Source organism: Rhinopithecus bieti, unplaced genomic scaffold (genome assembly GCF_001698545.2).
Source record: "Rhinopithecus bieti isolate Rb0 unplaced genomic scaffold, ASM169854v2 scaffold_56474, whole genome shotgun sequence".
In the NCBI taxonomy this organism is placed as follows: domain Eukaryota; kingdom Metazoa; phylum Chordata; class Mammalia; order Primates; family Cercopithecidae; genus Rhinopithecus; species Rhinopithecus bieti.
The window spans coordinates 198,477-222,636 of NW_016822031.1; positions in this window are offsets into that span (position 1 = coordinate 198,477).

Below are 24,160 nucleotides of genomic sequence, written 5' to 3' on the forward strand. Positions count from 1 at the left end.
TTTGTAACTTTGCAAATGAATATTCATAACTTAGAATGTATTTTAATGACATTTTAGTCATATCTCAAGCAATGCACACATTAATTTTCTTTTGTCTGCAACTTTATTACTCCATTGGAATTACAGGATTTTGCTACCATTCTGTTCTGTGATACAATTAGTCCATGTAGATTTGTTTGTACTTACCTTTAGCCCAGTAAATAATGTAGATTATGTGAGTATATTTTTCTCAGACAACTCAGTTATCATTTTAATGACTGACTTGAATTCCTTCCTAACAAATCTAAATGCCTTGTTTGTGTTTTTTGACTTCTTCCTCATCTTACTATTTTCTCTCCTCTGTCTTACGTCTTCTTTTTTTTTTTTTCCTCTTGCTTTCTTTTTTTTTTTTTTTTTTTTTTTTTTTTGTCCTCCAAATTTTCCTGTAGCAAAATGAAATTGCTGTCTCCTATCAGATTATAGCAATCCTGGCATTATTACAAAAGATTTCCCTCATCTAACTAGAACTAAGAAGCGATATGTTTTAATCTGAGATATTTCTAGATTGACATAAAAAGTAAAGTTTTGAATTTGGCTCTATCACTTAAGCCATAAACAAGCTTAGTACACCTTACTTCAGATTCCTTATGAATAAATTCTGACTTTAATAGAAAAATTGACACATGTTTATTGTATGTTTTGTGTGCCAGAAATTGTGCTACATGATAGAAAACATATAAAAACATAAGATTCTCATAAGGCTAAAGACTATGAAATATAAGGAAATCAATAAAATCAGCCAAAATGCCTCATAAAAATGCAAATCATGTTTTAAATGCTAATGAGAGCTTCATATTAGCTGTATAGAACTTTATATCCCAACACATATGAAGTGTACAAGAGTGAAGACAGAATATTGTTGAATAGACTCTATTTCCCTTTTAGTGTTTGCCAAGCATGACTACATAAAAGTTTTAGTTCTTCAGTAATCAAGAGGCTAATGTTTACAAAATTTTTTTCTTTGTACCTCATTGCTGTAGAATAACTTCTTTCTTTGGCATTATTTGATATCAATGAAAGCCTCTTTTAAAAAAAATTTCTTTTATGTTTTCTTTGTTCAAAATTAAAAGCAGGGATAAGTAAAAAAAAAATCTTATACCTTAGAATTTTGACAGACAAGTGTAGGATATAAAGGGCATGCATAGGATTTAAAATGTAATGGGATATGTGGAAGACTATATAGAGGCCCGTGACTATAACCTAAGGCATGGTGCTGTGGTCTAGGAATTATCAAGGCCCGGAGACTCTGAGGAGATAATCCTTATCACTTGTACCTCACTAGCTAAACTTTGTATTATGCAATATGCGTGGCAGTGTGATAAAGAAAAGGGGTAGGCTTTGGAAGCGATTGGAGAAAACACTGTAATGATGACCAGATATAATTGTAGCAAAACTTTACCTGTTTGAATTGAGCTTGGGAATAATAGTTCAGACTATTTGCTTGGTGACAGAGATCAGGCACTATGAGGTTAATGAAATATTTTAAGACTTTGAAAGACAAACTGGTTTTTGTCTTCTTTTTTACTTTAGGTCCTATAAAGTTTTACACCAAAGAGCCATTACTACTGCATAGGGAAAGAAAACAAGACCTTGCTTGTTTTGGTAAAACAAGATGGATAAATTATTTTGTAAAATAAATATTTATCTACAATTTTTGAAGGTCCTGAATTTATAGTTTCCATACGGTGTAGGATGCACTAATCTGATATCACATTTGTGATTTGTGTAAATGGTTACTATTTATTAAACATTATTTAAAATACGTATGAACTATACCCAAAAAGCATATTTAAAGTAACATATCATGATTGTCTATGATTTCTTTCAAAAAAAATAAGCAAATATTAGAAAATCTGTCAAAGTAATACCTGATAGTAAAGGCTTAAGAAGAAAAACATGTTTATCTCAGTTTTCATAGTCTTTGCTAAGGTTTAAAATATTTGTATTAAAAACTCTTGGTAACCTCTTAAACTTGTAACAGTCATGTAGCAAAAATTTGCTACAAGCCTTGGACATAATGGAGAAACTCTGATCACATTCCCACCACCACAACTACTATATCACAAAGTACTGGAGGCCTTATCAAACACTATGTGAAAAGAAAAGAAAATGAGTTACAAATCTGAAAGGGAAAGGCCAAAATTGTCATTATTTCAAATGATGTAATAATATGCTCAGAAAAAAAAAAGAACAAGAAACAACTGATAAAGAACAACAAACTGATAAAGTATTAAAACTAAAAAACTGAGGGCAGTTAATCACATTCAAGATTAACCCACCTTGGGAAACTCTTCAGAGATGCAACAAATGGGAGAATTCTCGATCAAGGAAATGGAAATCATACAACAATATGTAATTGTCTTTAAATATGTTATGCAAATATCTCAAAAACATAACGATGAAATAAAATACATGCATCAAGTACTGAAGGTTACTAAACAAAAATAGTAAAATATGAAAAGAACTCTTTTAAAACATAAAACGAAAAAATACTATTACAAATGAGAAACTCAAAAGTTGAAATAAACATTTGATAACATGGTTGAATATAGAATTAAATACTGAAGTATAGAACTGATGAACTAACTCAGAAGGCAGCACAGGAACTAGCAGATACGAATATATGAAAAGGCATCAGCAGGGTCCTTAGCAAGGTCAGTTTGCTTTTTAATTCAGATTTATAAATGTTTGTGAAATGCCCAAATACTAGGAATAAAGAGGTCATAAAAGCAACCAAAGAAAACAAATATTACCTACAAATGATGCAGGAATTTTGCTCCAGAGTTCAACTAAAGTCCGGGTTCTTGTCTAACAACCAGGAAAAAATTAGGCACGCAGGCACATTGAAAGGTAAGGATAGCATCATTTAGTAAAAGAAAGCTCTCAGCCAAAACAAAAAGAGGGACCTGCCAACAGACTCCCAGCTCACAGACTAAATACCAGGCCACCACACACTAGCTGAAGAGGCCAGACTCCTCCCCGGGCATCAGGCTTGAATTCCCAGTGGCTCCACCCCACTCTTCCAGTAGGCAGGTGGACCCCCAGTCTGCTGTGGGCATGCCCAGACAAAGCCCTGGGCAGATTCCCTCATCTGCACAGAAGCATCTAATGTAAACACTTGTGGAGCAGGTCCGAGATTCTCTGGGAACCCTCCCTTATCTGCCTCTTACATCTATCACAAATAGATAACATCTTTATAAGTGCTCTCACTAGCAACACAATGTCCTAGAAATTATATTGTCAAATTTTAGAAGGGAAATGATTGTCAATATAGAGTTCTGCATCCTAGTAAACCATCATTCGAGAGTGAGCATAAAATATAAGTGTTTCAGATACTCAGTTTTTGATCACATGTACTAACCGGGAAATAACTATAGAATGTACTTCAGCAAGAAAATAAAAATGATCTCAAATAAGAGTAAATATTGAGAAAAAAATGCATTCAAAATAAGCAGCAAAACATGTTCACAAATTTAAATAAGTATTGACTTAGAAAAGCTACATTTTTTTGCTTGAAACAATGTGTAACAAATATTCCACATGTGATTATAGAAGATAGGAGCATGATTTAGTTCAGAATGTAACATCTCTCTGCTTTGAAAGAATACAGACTAACTGGTTCCAGGGAATATCAGAAAATATAAGTATGATATATAAGTGAAAAAATGTTGAGTTATCCCTGAAAGAATAGAATTAAGTACATAACTTCTAAACTTATAAAGAAAAAGAGGGGAATAGAAATGACTTCACTGGATCAATAGAATATAGGGTAAGGGAAAAGGGACAGAAAAAGTGAGAGGTGAAGCCAACTGGGTTTCTGGGTCAGGTGGGGACTTGAAGAACTTTTCTGTCTAGCTAAAGGAATGTAAACACACCAATCAGCACTCTGTGTCTAGCTAAAGGTTTGTAAATGCATCAGTCAGTGCTCTGTGTCTAGCTAATTGGATAGGGGACTTGGAGAACTTTTCTGTCTAGCTAAAGAATTTTAAATGCACCAATCAGTGCTCTGTGTCTAGCTAATCAGGTAGGGGACTTGGAGAACTTTTCTGTCTAGCTTAAGGATTCCAAATGCACCAATCAGCACTCCGTGTCTAGCTAAAGATTTGTAAACACACCAATCAGTGCTCTGTGTAAAAACGGACCAATCAGCATTCTGTAAAATGGACCAATCAGTGCTCTGTAAAATGGACCAATCAGCTCTCTGTAAAATGGACCTATCAGCAGGATGTGGGTGGGACCAAATAAGGGAATAAAAGCAGGTCACGTGAGTCAGCAGTGGCAACCCACTCAGGCCCCTTTCCAGGTTGTGGAAGCTTTGTTCTTTTGCTGTGTTCTTTTGCTGTGTTCTTTTGCTCTTCACAGTAAATTTTGCTGCTGCTTACTCTTTGGGTCTGCACGACATTTAAGAGCTGTAACACTCACTGCGAAGGTCTGCAGCTTCACTCCTGAAGCCAGTGAGACCAGGAACCCATCAGAAGGAAGAAACTTCAGACACATCTGAACATCTGAAGGAACAAACTCTGGACACACCATCTTTAAGAACTGTAACACTTACTGTGAGGGTCCGCAGCTTCATTTTTGAAGTCAGAAGACCAAGAACCGACTGGAAGGAACCAGTTCCAGACACAAAAGCATGGCACAGAAAGCAAAACTAAAATGCTGAAAAAAGTCAAAACATCTGAACAATCATCAAGAATCAGAATGAGCTAAACCCACCTTTCCAATACCAGGAATCTCAGATTATTTAACAAAATCCAGTTATATCCTTTATAAGAGAAACACCAAATGCAATAACACAGAAATGCTGAAAATAAAAAGAAAAAAGAGAAAGCATGCGAACATTAATAAGAAAAAAGCTGGTGCATCAATATTAATATCAGAAAAGAATGAAATTTCAGATGAAGTATATTAAGGAAAAGAACACTTTATACCAATAAAATATCAAATCATGAAGAAAATACTATAATGTTGAATCTATAAAAATATACAAAACAAGTAATAGCCAGATTACTAGAGGAAATGGATAGCTCCACAGCCATAGTGGGAGATTTTCAACAAATCACTCATATACTGAGAGATAAAGGAGGCAAAAATTAAAAATCAAATAAGATTTGAAAAACAAATTTTCATCTGAAAGAATTTCTATGTGGAAGGATCATTTTCAATTGCCATATACTTTCTCTAGTATAATGGCTTACACTCTGCCTTAGTAAATGTCCACAAATCCATCACTTGACATTTTCCCCCAAGCTCTTTTCTTTTTCTTTCCAATTATTTCCTTTAGATTTTCACTTTAAATGCTGTCCTCTGGCCTTCTTTAATTTCTGATGGTGAAATTATTCTTCTGATTATAATTCCATTTAAACAAACCAGATAAATCATCCTTTTAAAAAGCTCCCGGAGAGAGCACCATCCACTGACTTCCACTTAAGCATCATTGATCAGGGCTTTGTCATCTGACCACTACTAGCTTCAAAGTCAATTGACTTTCTTTACCAAGGCAGCAGAAAGCCATTTTGTACCATAAAATAGCAAAATTGATCACTAAACTGCAGGAAAATAAAATGAATAAGTGAATAAATAAATAAATAATAATATATGTGCATAACCTCCTCCTCCCAAATTTGAGCACCCTGTAGCCTGTGATGAAAAAAATACCAAACTGATAGGAATTGAATTAAAACTTAAAATCACTTCCTTAATAAAATTACAAAAGTTGGTAGAGTTGGGATTATATTCATATAGACAGTAATTTATATTAAAAACAATATCATTTTAAAACAATGTCTTAGCTCAACAAACATGGCCACCACAAACCTAGCCCACTCATCTTTTGATTGTTTCTTAGTCTGTCTATATACCCTGTTCCTACCCAACATTTTCTTTTAGTGTAAAAATGTGCAGGTTTGTTATATAAGTATACATGTGCCCTGGTGGTTTGCTGAACCCATCAACCTGTCACCTACAATAGGTATATCTCCTAATGTTATCTCTCTCCTCACCCCCGACAGGCCCCAGTGTGTGATGTTCCCCTCCCTGTGTTCATGGGTTCTCATTGTTCAAATCCCACTTGTGAGTGAGAACATGCAGTGTTTGGTTTTCTGATCTTGTGATAGTATGCTGATGATTTCCAGCTTCATCCATGTACCTGTAAAGGACATGAACTCATCCTTTTTTATGGCTGCATAGTATTCCATGGTGTGCACATGCCACATTTTCTTAATCCAGTCTATCACTGATGGACATTTGGGTTGGTTCCAAGTCTTTGCTATTGTGAATAGTGCCGCAATAAACAGCAGGTGTCTTTATCGTAGAACAATTTATAATCCTTTGGGTATATGCCCAGTAATGTGTGGGTCAAATGGTATTTCCAGTTCTGGATCCTTGAGGAATTGCCACACTGTCTTCCACAATGGTTGAACTAACATTCCTATTTGTCCACAACTTCTCCAGCATCTGTTGTTTCCTAACTTTTTAATGATCACCATTATAACTGTCATGAGATGGTATCTCATTGTGGTTTTGATTTGCATTTCTCTAATGACCAGTGATAATGAGCATGTTTTCATGTCTGTTGGCTGCATAAATGCCTTCTTTTGGGAAGTGTCCATATCCTTTGCCCGTTTTTTGACGGTGTTGTTTGTTTCTTTCTTGTACATTTGTTTAAGTTGTTTGTAGATTCTGGATATTAGCCCTTTGTCAGATGGATAGATTGCAAAAATTTTCTCCCATTCTGTAGGTTGCCTGTTCACTCTGATGATAGTTTCTTTTGCTGTACAGAAGCTCTTTAGTTTAATTAGATCCCATATGTCAATTTTGGCTTTTGCTGCTGTTGCTTTTGGTGTTTTAGACATGAAGTCTTTGCTCATGCCTATGTCCTGAATAGTATTGCTCAGGTTTTCTTCTAGAGTTTTTATGGTTCTAGGTCTTACATTTAAGTCTTTGATCCATCTTAAGGTGATTTTGTAAAAGGTGTAAGGAAGGGGTTCATTTTCAGTTTTCCGCATATTGCTAGCCAGTTTTCCCAACACCTTTTATTAAATAGGTATTCTTTTCTGCATTGCTTGTTTGTGTCAGGTATGTCAAAGATCAGATGGTTGTAGCTGTGTGGTGTTATTTCTGAGGCCTCTATTCTGTTCCATTGGTCTATATATCTGTTCTGGTACCAGTACCATGCTGTTTTGGTTACTGCAGCTTTGTAGTATAGTTTGAAGTCAGATAGCATGATGCCTCCAGCTTTGCTATTCTTGCCCAGGATTGTCTTGGCTATGCGGACTCTTTTTTGTTGCATATGAAGTTTAAAATAGTTTTTTTCCAATTCTGTGAGGAAAGTCAGTGGTAGTTTGATGGGGATAGCATTGAATCCATAAATAACTTTGGGCAGTATGGCCATTTTCATGATATTGATTCTTCCTACTCATTAGCATGGAATGTTTGTCCATTTGTTTGTGTTCTCTCTTCTTTCCTTAAGCAGTGGTTTGTAGCTCTCCTTGAAGAGTTCCTTCACATCCCTTGTAAGTTGTATTCCTAGGTATTTTATTCTCTTAGTAGCAATTGTGAATGGGAGTTCATTCATTATTTGGCTCTCTGTTTGTCTGTTATTAGTGTATAGGAATGCTTGTGATTTTTGCACATTAATTTTTGTAGCCTGAGACTTTGCTGAAGTTGCTTATCAGCTTAAGGAGGTTTTGATCTGAGACGATGGGACTTTCTAAATCTACAATCATGTCATCTGCAAACAGAGACAATTTGACTTCCTCACTTCCTTTTTGAATACCCCTTATTGCTTTCTCTTGCCTGATTGCCCTGGCCAGAACTTCCAATACTATGTTGAATAGGAGTGGTGAGAGAGGGCCTCCTTGTCTTGTGCAAGTTTGCAACGGGAATGCCTCCAGCTTTTGCCCATTCAGTATGATATTGGCTGTGGGTTTGTCATAAATAACTCTTCCTATTTTGACATATGTTCCATTGGTACTTAGTTTATTGAAAGTTTTTAGCATGAAGGGCTGTTGGATTTTGTCGAAGGCCTTTTCTGCATCTATTGGATAAACATGTGGTTTTTGTTGTTGGTTATTTTTATGTGATGGATTATGTTTATTGATTTGTGTATGTTGAACCAGCCTTGCATCCTAGGGATGAAGCCAATTTTATTGTGGTGGATACGCTTTTTCATGTGCTGCTGGATTCGGTTTGCCAGTATTTTATTGAGGATTTTCACATCAAGGTTCATCAGGGATACTGGCCTGAAATTTTCTTTTTTTGTTGTGTCTTTGCCAAGTTTTGGTATCAGGATGATGCTGGCCTCATGAAATGAGTTGGGGAGGATTCCCTCTTTTCTACTGTTTGGAATAGTTTCAAAAGAATGGTACCATCTCCTCTTTGTACCTCTGGTAGAATTCGTGCTGGGATTCACTCAGGATGGTGGCAGAAATATTAAAAGGAAATATTAGGGAAAGTTATAGGGAATAGTCACAAACCTTTTGGAAGGCCAAAAGGTTACATAGCTTGTAATAACTGAACAGGCCAAAGGCAGCCGTTTCTTACCTTAGAGCCTTAGGTCATAGCATAAATACTAGGGACAATAGAGGCTTCCCCAGTTAAGTGTGTTTACCTTTATCAACTAACCTTTGAGCCAGATGGCTCTCTCAGTGGGGGAGAGGTTGAGGAGGGAAATTGTTCCTTCGTGGTATTTACTTTAGACCCCAGTACCTGAGTTTTAATCATTCCTAGAACTACTCTCTTAACTGTCTTAATTATCCGCAAGTATGTTTACTCAAAGCTTCTGTTGTTAATTGTACACCAAATAAATGCCTGGAGTGCGAACTGCTCAGGGCCTGCTGCAGTAACAAACCTCTCTTGATGTGCGGGTGGTTGGACACTCAGCTGAACTGGTAAAACAAAATATTTGTGTGTCAGTGTACATTTTATTCATCTGTCATTTGGGTCAGGGTCTGCAGGCAGACGCCCGCAGCTAATGTCCTCAAGTGTGAGGAGCAATACTTCAAATTTGGCTGTGAATCCGTCTGGTCCTGGACTGTTTTTGGTTGGTAGGCTATTAATTACTGCCTCAATTTCAGAACTTGTTGTTGGTCCATTCTGGGATTTGACTTCTTCCTCGCTTAGACTTGGGAGGTGTATGTGTCTAGGAATTTATCCATTTCTTCTAGATTTTCTAGTTTATTTGCGTAGAGGTGTTTATAGTATTCTCTGATGGTAGGTTTGTATTTCTGTGGGATCAGTGGTGATACCTATTTCATTTTCTATTGCATCTATTTGATTCTTCTCTCTTTTCTTCTTTATTAATCTGGCTAGAGGTCTATCTATTTTGTTGATTTTTTCAAGAAAAAAAACCAGCTCCTGGATTAATTGAGTTTTTGAACGGTTTTTCATGTCTCTTTCTCCTTCAGTTCTGCTCTGATCTTAGTTATTTCATGTCTTTCGCTAGCTTTTGAATTTGTTTGTTGTTGCTTCTCTAGTTCTTTTAATTTTGATGTTAGGGTATCAATTTTAGATCTTTCCTGCTTTCTTTTGTGGGGATTGATATTATACATTTCCCTCTAAACACTGCTTTAAATCTGTCCCAGAGATTCTGGTACGTTGTGTCTTTGTACTCGTTGGTTTGAAAGAACATCTTTATTTCTGCCTTCATTTAATTATGTACCCAGCAGTCATTCAGGAGCAGGTTGTTCAGTTTCCATGTAGTTGAGCAGTTTTGAGTGAGTTTCTTAATCCTAAATTCTAGTTTGATTGCACTGTGGTCTTTTCTTTAAGAGCGTTGAATATTGGCCCCCACTCTCTTCTGGCTTGTATGGTTTCTGCAGAGAAATATGCTATTAGTCTTATGGGCTTCCCTTTGTGGGTAACCCGACCTTTCTCTCTGGCTGCCCTTAACATATTTTCCTTCATTTCAACCTTGGTGAATCTGACGATTATGTGTCTTGGGGCTGCTCTTTGCAAGGAGTATCTTTGTGGTGTTCTCTGTATTTCCTGGATTTAAATATTGGCCTGCCTTGCTAGGTTGGGGAAGTTCTCCTGGATAATATCCTGAAGAGTGTTTTCCAACTTAATTTCATTCTCCCCATCACTTTTAGGTACACCAATCAGACGTAGATTTGGTCTTTTTACATAGTCCCATATTTTTTGTTCTTTCCTTTTTATTCTTTTTTCTCTAATCTTGTCTTCTCTCTTTATTTCATTATGTTGGTCTTCAATCGCTAATATCCTTTCTTCCACTTGATTTATTTGGCTATTGATACTTGTGTATTTTTCACGAAGTTCTCATGCTGTGTTTTTCAGCTTCATCAGGTAATTTACATTCTTCTCTACATTGGTCATTCTAGTTAGCAATTCAACTAACTTTTTTTCAGGGTTCTTAGCTTCTTTGCATTGGGTTAGAACATGCTCCTTTAGCTAGAAGTTGTTTGTTATTACCCACCTTCTGAAGCCTACTTCTGTCAATTCGTCAAACTCATTGTCCAACCAGTTTTGTTCCCTTGCCGGCAAGGAGTTGTGATCCTTTGGAGGAGGAGAGGCATTCTAGTTTTTGGAATTTTCAGCCTTTTTGTGCTGGTTTTCCCCATCTTTGTGGATTAATCTACCTTTGGTCTTTGATGTTGGTGACCTTAGGATGGGGTCTTTGAGTGGACGTGCTAATCATCCTTTCTGTTTCTTTTTTTTTTTTTTTTTTTTTTAGACGGAGTCTCGCTGTGTCGCCCAGGCTGGAGTGCAGTGGCGCGATCTCGGCTCACTGCAAGCTCCGCCTCCCGGGTTCCCGCCATTCTCCCGCCTCAGCCTCAGAGTAGCTGGGACTACAGGCGCCCGCCACCGCGCCCGGCTAGTTTTTTGTATTTTAGTAGAGACGGGGTTTCACCGTGTTAGCCAGGAGGGTCTCAATCTCCTGACCTCGTGATCCACCCGCCTCGGCCTCCCAAAGTGCTGGGATTACAGGCTTGAGCCAACGCGCCCGGCCTCCTTTCTGTTTCTTTTCCTTGTGACAGTCAGGCCCCCCTGCTGCCAGTCTGCTGGAGTTTGCTGGAGATCCACTCCTAAACCTGTTTGCCTGGGTATCACCAGTGGAGGCTGCAGAGCAGCAAAGATTGTTGCCTGTTCTTTCCTCTGGAAGCTTTGACCCCGTGGGCACCTGCCAGATGCCAGCCAGAGCTTTCCTTGTATGAGGTGTCTGTCGGCCCCAACTGGGAGGTATCTCCCAGTCAGTATACATGGGGATCAGGGACCCACTTGAGGAGGCAGACTGACCTTTAGCAGAGCTCAAACACTGTGCTGGGAGGTCTGCTTCTCTCTTCAGAGCTGTCAGGCAGGGACGTTTAAGTTTGCTATAAGTCCCTGACCGGGGATCCTGCCTTTTTTACAGAGATGCCCTGTCCAGAGAGGAGCAATCTGGCAGTCGGGCCACAGCAGCCTTGCTGAGCCGCAGTGGGCTCCATCCAATTCAAACTTCCCAGCAGCTTTGTTTGCACTGGCCATACAACTGCTACTCACACGTCAGCAATGGCGGACACCCCTCCCCACACCAAGCTCCTCCATCCCAGGTGGATCTCAGATTGCTGCTGTGCTGGCAGCGAGAATTTCAAGCCAGTGGATCTTAGTTTCCTGGGCTCCCTGGGGGTGGGACCTGCCCAGCCAGACCACTTGGCTCCCTGGCTTCAGCTCCCCTTTCCAGGGGAGGGAACAGTTCTGTCTCAGTGGCATTCCAGGCGTCACTCGAGTAGGGAGGGGAAAAAAAAAAAGCTCCTGCACCTAGTTCTAGTTCGGTGTCTGCCCAATTGGCTGCCCAGTTTTGTGCTTGACACCCAGGGCCCTAGTGGGGTAGTCACCAGAAGGAATCTCCTGGTTTGTGGGTTGTGAAGACCTTGGGACAAGGACTGTATCTGTGCCCTTGTTTCTCAGATCTGACGCTCACGGCTTCGCTTGGGTTGCTGAGAAAATTCCCCGACCCCTGGAACTTCCCAGGTGAGGTGACGCCCCACCCTGCTTTGGTTCACCCTCCATGGGCTGCAGCCAGTGTCCAACCAGTCCCAGTGAGATGAACTGGGTATCATCTTCTGCATCAGTCTTGCTGGGAGCTGCAGACAGTTGCTGTTCCTATTTGGCCATCTTGAATTTCCCTGTGGCCTTTATAAGTTTTCTGTAAGTTCTCTCAGTTCTTAATAGCAATCATGCTGGTCAACATACACCACTCTCAAAATGCCTTAAGCTTAATAAGAAAACACAGAATCTTGATCTTTACTTGTCTTGACTTTTAAAATTGTGTTCAATGCTGAATAAACCAACATAAACTCGTAGGCTAGTTCAGTAAAAAAAGGTATTAAAGCCTTTTAAATTCAAAGCCATGCTAAAATTTCAGAAATACATTTGTCCTTGACTTTGCAACTTATCATTCTGTACATCCTCTTTAATATTTAAAAAACATGTTTGAAACAAAATACTTTGAAATTTGAAGAAAAAATATTGCAAAGTCAAATGTCAAGAAATAGACACCTTAAAAAAACAAAAAGGCTAATGGAACAGAATAGAGAACCCAGATACAAATCCAACATTTGCAGCAAACTTGTATTTGACAAAGGTGTCAAAAATATACAATGGAGAAAGGAGAGTCTCTTCTATAAATGGTGCTGGAAAAACTGGATAATCAGTTGGGTGCAGTGGCTCATAATCCCAGCACTTTGGAAGGCCAAGTTGGGAGGATCATCTGAGGTTGGGAGTTTACATGGTGAAACTCTGTCTCTACTAAAAGTACAAAAATTAGCCAAGTGTGGTAGCGCACACCTGTAATCTCAGCTACTCAGGAGGCTGAGTGAGGCATGAAATCTTTTGAGCCTGGGAGGTGGAGGTTGCAGTGAGCCAAGATTGAGTCACTGTACTTCAGCCTGGGTGACAGAGTGAGACTCTGAAAAGAAGGAAAGGAGGAAGGAAGAAAAAAAAGAAGAAAAGAAAAGAAATTCAGAGAGACAGAGAGAGAGAAGGAGGGAGGAAGGGAGGAGGGAGACTGGATGACAGTATGCAAAAGAATAAAACTAGGCCCCTGGCCAGGCACGGTGGCTCATGCCTGTAATGCTAGCATTTGGGGAGGCCAAGGTGAGTGGATCATGAGGTCAGGAGTTTGAGACCAGCATGGCCAATATGGTGAAACCCCATTTCTACTAAAAATACAAAAATTAGCCAGGAATGGTGGTGCACACCTGTAGTTCCAGCTACTCAGGAGACTGAGGAAGAAGAATTGCTTAAACCTGGGAGGCGGAGGTTGCAGTGAGTCAAGATCACGCCACTGCACTCCAGCCTGGATGACAGAGCAAGACTCTGTCTCAAAACAACAACAACAACAAAGCTAGACCCCCTATCTCTCACCATATACAAAAATCAAATCAAAATGAATCAAACAGTTCAGTGTAAGAGTTAAATATGACACTTCTAAAAGAAAACATTGGGGAGGTACTCAGGGACATTGATCTGGGCAAACATTTTCTGTGTAAGCCCTCAAAAGCACAGGCAACAAAAGCAAAAATAGACAAATGGGATTGTTTCAAGCTAAAAAGTTTCTGTACCAAAGGAAACAATCAACAAAGTGAAGAAACAACCCACAGAATGGGAGAAAATATTTGCAAACTATCCATCTGACAAGTGATTAAAGCTAGAACACATAAGGGGATCAAACAACAGTGGAAAGAACAATTTAAAAATGAGCAAAATATCTGAATGGACGTTTCTCAAAAGAAGACATACCAATGGCCAACAAGTATATGAAAAGATGTTCAGCATTACTAATCATGAAAGAAATGCCAATCAAAGTCACAATGAGATATCACTCACCCCAATTAACATGACGTTTATTACAGAGACAGGGAATAACAGATACTGGTGGGGATATGAGAAAGCGGAACCCTCCTACACTGTTGATGGGAATGTAAATTAGTACAGTCACTATGGAAAACAGTGTGGTGATTCCTCAGAAACCTATGATGAGAACTACCATATGATCCAGCAATTTCACTACTGGATATATATCCAAAAGAAAGAAATCAATATATAGAAGAGATATCTGAACTCTCATGTTTATTGCAGCACTATTTACAATAGGCAAAATACAGACTGAACCAAAGTGCCCATCAATGGATGAATGAATAAAAAAAAAAGTGGTATATATACACAATGGAATATTATTCAGCAAAGAAAAAAAGAATGAAATCATGTAATTTACAGCAAAATGGATGGGATAGAAGTCATTATGTTAAATGAAATAAGCCAAGCACAGAAAGACAATCATCACATGTTCTCACTCATATGTGGGAGTTAAAAATAAAGGGGATTTCATAAAGATAAAGAGTAGAGGCCTCTGGCCTGTACCAGAGGCCAGGAAATGTAGGACTGGGGATGGGGATGGTTGATTAATGCCTATAAATATACTTTCAAGTAGAAGAAATAAGATCTAGTGTTTGATAGATTAGTAGGATGACTATAAATTAATCTCTTGTACATTTCAGTATAGCTAGAGGAGAATAATTGGAATGTTCCCAGCAGAAAGAAAAGATAAATATTTAAAGTGATAGATATTCCCATTACCCTAACTTGATTGTTATACATCATATGAATGTATCAATTATCACATATACTCCAAAAATATGTGCATCTGTCATGTGTCAGTAAAAACAAAATAAATGAAGTTAGAAAGCTCATAGAAAAAAAGAGACAGATGTCTATTTTTAATTGACAGATAATAATTGTATGTATTTATGAAGTACCATGTGATGTTTTGATATATATGTGATACATTGTCAGATGACTTTCTTCTAAGCACAATTATAGATTAACCCAAATGAACTACCTGAGCCATGAATTCCACCGACTCCTTTTGAGATGACAATCGCCTCAGTTAGGACTCATCATGTGCTGTCAACCTCAGGCACTTCTAGACAGCTATTATATGTGTAAATTGGGAAAATGTTACTCATAAAACCATATTATCATTTCACATATGTCTTTCTAATTTTGTTGTGTGCTAAATTGGACTCTTGCCTTTTAAATCAATTTAGTTCAAAATAAGATTAGAAGCCAATGATGAAACTTAGAATCTTAAAAGTCGTTTGACTAAACATCAAACTAATCCATGGTGTTTCTTTGAATACTCCTATTATTTACTCATTACCTCTTACGGGGTTGGCTTTAATAACTGTAATCATTTTTAGTGCCTCCTTTGCTTAGAATCCAAAGCTGTTTCACTATTATCACAACTCATGTGTTCTGCCAGAATCTGTTAAACTGTAGCAGGATAACTTACTAGCTTTCAGGAAGGGTGAGATCACAGACCCCTCACAGTTCTCAGTGCAAAAATCAGAAAGTGAGTGGCTTTGGAAAGGAGACTAACTGGAAAGGGGCACAATGGAAGGAACTTTCTGTGGTTCAAGGTTGAAATTGAAACATCTTAATTGAAATGTTCTATTTCTTTATTTAGGTTGTATCCACAATTGTCAAAATAGAACACTTAATAAATGCATTTATTGTATGTAAATTACACATCAACTTTTTTTGAATTCCTAAAAGTTCATCTTCTACTGAATGGCATTATTCCTTTTCATCTTCTCAGGAAATTTAAAACTTTTTTGGGGGGTGGAGATTAGCACCATCAGTATATACAATGTTAAATGACAAAAATAAATAACATTTATGAATAGTTAGCAGCAATTACCAAATAATTACATGAATGACAATTCAGAGAAGGAAAAATATTTGCTATGAGAGCTTTAAATGATCAGTGTCTTTATAAGCTGTAATGTTTGTTATTTAGGTTTTGTGAAATATCCAAAACTTTAAGTAGGAAAATTTCAGTGAAGATTCTCAAGTGGCTACTGAGAGAAGCCTGAACAATATGTTGACAGACTTTTGTAGAAAAGAAAATAGAGTAACTTGCAAAAATATCCAAAATATACCAATGACAAATTGAAATTCTCTCTCTCTCTCCAAAATATATATATATATTTTGCAGCACTATATATATATTTGCAGCACTATTCACCATAGACAATATATATATATATATAATATTTTTTTTTTTTTTTTTTTTTTTTTTTTTTGGAGACAGCGTCTCACTCTGTCACCCAGGCTGAACAGTGGTGCCATCTCAGCTCACTGCAAGTTCCGCCTCCCGGATTCATGCCATTCTCCTGCCTCAGTCTCATGAGTAGTTGGGACTACAGGCACCCACCACCACGCCCAGCTAATTTTTTGTATTTTTAGTAGAGACAGGGTTTCACCGTGTTAGCCAGGATGGTCTCGACCTCCCGACCTTGTGATCAGCCTGCCTGGGTCTCCCAAAGTGCTGGACTTACAGGCATGAGCCACCACTCCTGGCCCCAATATTTTATTTTGAAAAAAAATCAGTAATGAAATCATGCCAGAAAGAACAGAAAATCTAGTTTAAAATTTGTAGCTGAACAATTAACTTCCTTGAATAAAATGAAGTTTAGATGCATAAATAAAATACCTTGATAAAGTAGGGCATTAAAGAAGACTGAGATATTATCATAGAAGCAGAGCTAGTGCAATTTGAGTATATGAATATAAAACATGTAGGAAGGTAGAGATGTGCTAAAAATTAGATGTATAACAGAGGAAAATATTAATTTTTTATTATACATTGTTATAGGGTACATGTGCACAACATGCAGGTTTGTTACATATGTATACATGTGCCATGTTGGTAAAATTAATATTGTTCCAAACAAATTCTAGAAGAATCTACGGTAAAGATACTTATGAGCACTTTGAAAATAAGACGATTTCATGAAACCCCTTCAAAGCACACAGAGATAGTTTTAGTTTCTTTTTAATGAACTAATCTAAGCCAGTGATTTTCAAACTGCAGGTAGCAACATACTTAACCAATACTTAAAAGAAAATAAAATAGGAGAGAAAATATCAGAGTGCCCTGCAGGTGATCAAGGAAAGTATTGTTTTTGGAAGATCTTGTTTCTATTTAAAACGTGCGTATTTGTGTTCTGCTTCACAATTAAGATATATTTCTTATTTGGGGTTCAAGTTCAGAAATATTTGCAAGCTTCTGTTCTGAATAGGTTTGCCTATAATATTTGAATAAGAAATGGAGAGACAGATACTATAGGAAGGAAGGTACCTACTATAACTAACTTGTTCCACTTACAAGCTTGGGCTACAAATTGTCATTTTTAATACATAAAACTAAGTGATTCTGAGTCACCTTTTCTACATATCCACATTTCCTGATAAATAACAGGATTCTAGTACTTTCTTAATCCAAAGTATTTGTCCCCATTAGTATCATTCCCACAATGGAAAAGCAGATCATCTGAGCAGCCCTTTGCCTCGGGGGAGATCCCTTGCCTGTTTCTGTTTTGTTCAAAGGCTGTGTAGTATAGCTGTGGGACAAGGGTGGTGGACCAATCAACTGAGGTGACTGAATCATAGACCAGAACTGCTGGTCTAATAGTAGCTCCTCCGCATTTCAGGAAAGAGAGAGAATGCCTTTCTTTCCCAGAGTTATGTTAAGCTATAGTCACTCCATGCCACCCAAGGCCTGAGCCTCCTGTGTTAGGGCATTTCACAAGTACAGCATTTTTAGTTCTCTACTTCTACATAGACATCTGTTTTCTCCAAGCATATGGCATGGCTAGATGATCTATACCATCCACATGCTGTGCTCAGACACAGGCCTCTCCTACTTCTCCAGGGAGAGGTTGTTACTCTTCTTATATCCAAAGAATCACTCTTACTGATTACTTGTGATGCTGGAAGGGAGATACAACCTTAAGTTTGTCATTGCCATCATGGGTTAGTGCTGGCAAGGGGCATCCCAGAGACTTGATGACAGTATTTCTCACTCCTGGCTTATCTTCGATGTGAAGAGCATCTCTTGTCCCAACACTGAAGCCATTCTTCCAGCTACAGACCTCATACTTGGGGCCCTCAGGATCTGGATCCATAGGAAGTCCCTGCCTCTGCTCCCCACTTCCAGAAGGGCAAGATCCACCACAATTCCTGTCACAGAATTATTGACAATTAAAATATTTTCTTTCTTCTGTCCATCTTCTGAAATATTTTGGACTGTTGAGGCATTCTCTTTGCTATTTAGTCTTACCCCGAGGGTTTTGCATTTTGGCAGATCTTTCTATAGCTGGAGGCAGCATGTTTTGCTGTTTTTTTTTTTTTTTTTTTTTCTGTCTTCAAATTGCACAGATTTGAAGTCAAACCCTGAATCTAATACTTCAAAGTTATATATCTATATAACTTTTGGAAGCTGACTTCTCTGACTTCAAGTGAGGTTATGTTTAAATGTTAAAACCATAGTAGACATGCAGGAACTACTGATTTCTTTCATTTTATATTTTGTTATCGCAATGTGAGTGCATGATAGAAGTTCACTAACTAGTTGATTTGGCTTCAATTTTGTTGGAAGAAATTTTTTCAACAATTATTGATTGATATTAAACTAGATACCATTCATCGTTGAGGAATTACTGTTTCGGTAAAAATCATGTCAATCAGAGAATTATCTTTAAATTGTTAGCAATGGTGAAGTTAGTCTGGGCATGTTTAAAGGAGGCAGTTGGATAGAAATGTGTCATGAAAAAAATAGAATGTACTGCACTCTGAAGAATGACAAAAAGGGATTATTCAAATAAGAATGTAATTACTATAAATACCAATCTTGGCTATAATTGTTATATTTCTTTCTGATCCTCTGAGATTGCTTTCTATTTTTTGAAACAGGTGACTATTTTAATTCACCAGGTGAGTTATCACAGCCATCACCTTTCTGGACTTCCTCTCTAAATAAAGGAAAACTATTCCAACATAATGAAGGAAAGCTGTACAGTCTGTTGAATTGTATTCTTGTGTCTCTCCTGAAAACTATAATGGAGGAATATGTGGCTTCTCTTGACCTAAAGGTAGAGAATGGTAAAATTCACTTATTGGCATTGTTTGCATTGTATATCTGATTCCAGTAGCTGGGGTAAGCTTTATGCACAGATGAAGGGTTCAGCTTTACAGCAATGTTTTGTACTAGGATTAGGAGAATATCCTGAGGAAATACATCTTTTCAAAACTCCGTAATGCAGATCAAAATAGTATTAGTTACCATATGGTCTGTAAAGCAATTCTGGCCCAGTTCTCTCTATTTTGTAGATTAAACAAATAAACAACAACAACAAAAAAATCACAAACACAAAATGTTTTTTTCAAGCTCAAAAACCTCTGCCATAGCCAGCACAGGTACCTGGAATTCTACTTTCAAAGGTTCATTTACACATTAGAAGGCTTCTCAGTCTTCAGTTATCTTTGGCTAAAATGAAAACAGCTCTGCTAAGCACAGTACATTGACTTTTATCATCCTCCAAAACCTGCAAAGATTAATCCCTCAAGTGATTAGCTAGGGAATGGACAAGGGACAACAATCATGACAGGAGGCTATGTACATTGGGCTAAGACAGCATGTGTATTCCAGGCATTTGGTGGAGTAGGTGTGAGAAAGTAAGTCACGTGAATTTGGAAAGGAGACCCAAAAACAAACTTTTCCCATCTCACGATTGTGTCTGACTCTTGTCCTGAAAGTAGAAAAAGGCTAAGAAAATCAGGTTATACAATAGGGGGTAGAATAACTCAAGCTTCTTTAAGATCCTCAAGCAGAATGAGCTTATTAATATTTCAAATCTAATCTAGAAGAAAATGCATTATTAAAGGAAGACCCCAGGATGACCAAAGGCAGAAATCTTTTCCCTTGCCTGTAGGCCTTCTACCTAAATCAAATGAGATTCCAACTGACTTGGTCTATCTGATCTGCCCAACATACCAAGCAGAGGGAAACCAAGAAACCTCACCAACATTTCCCGGCAGCCCTTTGATCCTGTCCCCTGCCTCCACTCCAGGGACCCCCCAATTCTTGACCCTTCAGTAAGTCCCCCTTCAGACTCACCCTGATCACCCCTCTAAAACTCTGGCACAATATTCTCAAGTAACCACCAAAAAATGCTACATTTGTAATAAAGTCATATTATTAAGCTCCTGCAAATAGCTTATAGCTGTATATTTCATACACTACTCAGTGTGATTAACCCTTCTTTAAAAAATTGAGTAACTTGCCGAACATTTATTATGGGAAGTGATAGTTTCAAATTTTTTCTGCACTTTGTTTTATATTTTTTAATACAGCATGATTTTGTTTTCCCATTCTATTTTTTCTACCTTCATTGGAATAATTTTTTACTCATTGTGCTTTTCTGTCTACCATTTTAGAACTTAAATCCGTTTCTTATTCTTTTAGTGATCATCTTAATTTTTAACAAAAAATTAAACTTTTACATTTTATTCTACATATCAACAATTAATATTAATCCTCCAAATACAACAAAAGCCTTACGCCATTTGTACTTTGCTACTCTCCCAAATTGCCACCTCACATGTTTGAAAGTGTCTTGGATTTGAATTCAAAATTGTTACTAATTTGTTCATAATTAAATCAACATTTGCATAGTGTTAACTATACATTTACTGATTTCTTGCTCATCACTATTTTTTGCCTTCTATTTTATCCTTCTCTTAGATTCTCTTTTCCTTTTGGGAAGTAAATTCTAAAACAATAATTTCAAAAAGGATCTAATGGTAATGTATTAATTAAGGACATCTTTACCTACAACTAACATACTCTCATAGCAGTAACTTAGATATAGGAATGTATTTAATTCCTATATGCTGCTAAACTTGGTTCAGGACTACATACCAGGCCACTATGTCTACAATTTTCTTCTCCTGATAGTTGCAGAATAGATACCATTATAGATCTTAAGCAAGCTTTCTAGTTGGAAAATGAGAAAAGAAGAGCAGCATATACATCAAGTAGATCAGAAACTTTCCCAGAAATTTTATGGCAAATTCCACTTATCATTGGCTGGAATTATACATGGGCAATATGGGAAAAAAGATGGGAAACGGGGATTGGGTCCACAAAGAAATAGCAATTTGTCCAAGAGGCTAACTTTTAGATAAAATACATACCAAAAAAAAAAAAAAGAATGCATTTTGTCCTCAACCTGAGTAATATTTTTTGTTTTGTTTTGGTATAGTATTTTAGCTTAAAGCTATATCTTGTCAATATTTTGAAGACATGACTCCATTTTATTCTCCTATGCTGTGTTGTTGATGAGAAGGCTATTGAAAATTTAATTTTTGTTTCTTTAGAGGTAAACTATATTTTTGTTGGTGGTGATGGTCATTCTGAAAGATTTTGGAGCTTTTTTATTCTTAGGTGTCAGGAGTTGAACTTTTCTCCTAAAATGGGCTCAAGTCCCAATCTCTGGTACCTGCAAATGTGACCCTCTGTGAAAAAAAAAAAAAAAAGTTTTGTGGATATAATCATATTAAGAGAAGGTCATACCGAATTAGGGCAGACCCTAATCCAATGACTGGCATCCTAAGAAAAGGGAATTTTGAACATAGGCACACACAGGGAGAATGTAGTGTAACGACAGAGGCAGAGAATAGAGTGATATGTGTACAGGTCAAGTAATGCCAGTAAATTCTGGTAACCACCAGAACGAAAGGGCGAAGAAGGATCCTCCCCTAAAGCCTTCAGAGGGAGCAGCAGTGGTGAATCCACACCTTGATTTCAGACTTCTTTCCTTCTGAACTGTTAGAGAATAAATTTGTTATCTCAAGCAGCTCAGTTCATGGTAATTTGTTATGATAGTCCTAGGAAACTAACACATTAGGTTTCGAAAAGTTATCTAGGACATGTCTAATTATAACTCCTATTTTATAAATCCTATTTAACACAATGTAAACCCTTTAAATTGAAGGACTGTGTTGATAGCAGCCTTTGATGAATGATCCTTGTGGTTGTTCTAGACATCCTTCCTGCTTTATGTTTTTGTTTATTCTGAACGTGGAGTTTCTCTGGGAAATAAGCTGCCCTTTCCCATCCAATACCTTGTCACTGTGTACGTTCTGGCTGTAGCTTTCTCTGTCCTTTTTTTTTTTTTTTTTTACCATTTGATCTTATCTACTTTCTAGCTTCTAGAATTTTTCACAATTTCTGGCCTATTGTTGAAAAAATCCTTGTTTTTCAGGGTAATTCCCTGTAAATATATTTTCTTTCTGTTACATCAATAGAATTGGCTGGCAGAAAAGCAAATTAATGTGCGTTGCTCAATCTGTCATTTTGAGTCAGGCCACGGATTTTTAAAAATTTATTTATTCATCCTAGTTAATTTTTTCCCATAAGACCTTTCAAACCATATTGGCATTAGAAGCTTTTGTGTTATTTTTTCACTTTATCTAGGGTCCAAGTATAATTTGTGGCTGCCTCTGAATATAAACAAGGTAGTTTTTCCCTCCTTGACAGAATTATTGATTGGTTTTGCTCAAGCTGAAATTCTAAAAATCTCAACCATATCAGAGGTTGTATGGTACTGGGATAAAATCTGCTACCTAGGAGTCATCCCTAACGTCTTTTAGTGTGCCCAAGTTTAGATTTGCTATGTTCTAAACTAGTCATGTGTATCATGTAAGCCTTAAATTTGAAAGAAGGCTAACTTGTCTTCATCAGTAATACTGCTGACTTAGGTGTTTTTTCAAATGCCACAAAGAGTCTGATTAGATTTTGTGGTTTGTAGAAACACATACACACAAATACAGAATTACAGTTCTTCCAGTCCTAAGGCAAATTTAGCACTACAGAAAGGTCTTCAAGTTGCACTTACACAGGCAGATAAACTTGTGTGTGTAGAACAGAGTCCCCAAGATAATCTGCTTAATTAGCTGGAATCAGTTGAAACAAGTATAAAATGAACATGGAACTAAGGATTTCAAAGGTAAAACAAGCAAACAATATACATAAGGAATTGAGATTTTACCTCTCATTTTTATTTCATTGTGTGTTTTTTTTATTTTTTTAGGAAAACTGTTTTCAGGGATCACCATTATATTAGCTCTAAGTACATATTTTATATCTCAAACTTTAGCAGCAGGGCCTGAGAAAGTGAAAGAATAGATTAATTTACATTGAGATGATTTTTTTTTCTTTTTTTACCCCCTTGGCATTTATTTTACATTTTGCAATGCTTCAGTCAACCTGAAAAGTATGGAGAATAGTATAAACTACGCCTATATAACTGCTACCCACATTCAACAAATAAATATTAACATTCTGGCATACTGAATTCGTATCATTTTGACTTTTCATGTGTAAAAGTTAAAGACATAACTTGAAGCCTCCCTTTAACTCCCTGCGTTGTGATTTTCCCTCTGTCCTTAGAGGCAGTCACTGTTCTGAGTGGGTTCTTTCCATTCATTTTTCATCTTTTCTTCCTATACATTTCTAAAGTTCTCTCTATTTTCCCTCTTTATTCTTCACTCCTTAAATGGATATATACTTTGTAATACATATTCCTTACACCTATCTTCCTCCCAGAGCAGGCAAGGATCTTGGCTTTACCGCCCCAACCCCCATTCTGCCCAAAGGAATCTGTTTTCATTGACATGTATTTCAGTTTCACCTTTTGTAGCTCTAAATCTTTTATTTTGTCATCAGTAGTTAATTAAATTTGCCACCATATTTTACCAGTTTTTATATTCACTATTTTTTCATGTTTCCTGTGATTTTTCTCTGGATTTCATCTTCTTGCTATAATACATATTTTGGTCATTCTTTCTGGAAAAGTATGGTTAGTAAACTCTTTTAGTTTCCATGCATCTGAAAATATATTTTCCTTTCCCTCCTGCTTAAAATGTAATTACTTATTTACAGTATAGTTATGCACACTCTATACAGTGTAATTATGTATAGAATCCTGGGTGGACAATTGGCATCCCTGAGCACTTTAAAGGTAGATTATCATTGTTTGGGGGCACACTTGGCTACACCTGAGAAGACTACCATTAGTTTAATTATGGTTCTTTTGTGGAAATCTTTCTCCTCTGATAGATTTCAGGGTGTCTTTTTTTTCTTTGTTTTTGATATTCTGAAGTTTCAGTAGGATGTGTCTGGTAGACTTATTTTTATTTTTCCTTCTTGGCCCTTAAAATGAATTGCCAAAATTAAGACTTATATATCTGTTCAAATCCAGAAAATAATTATTAA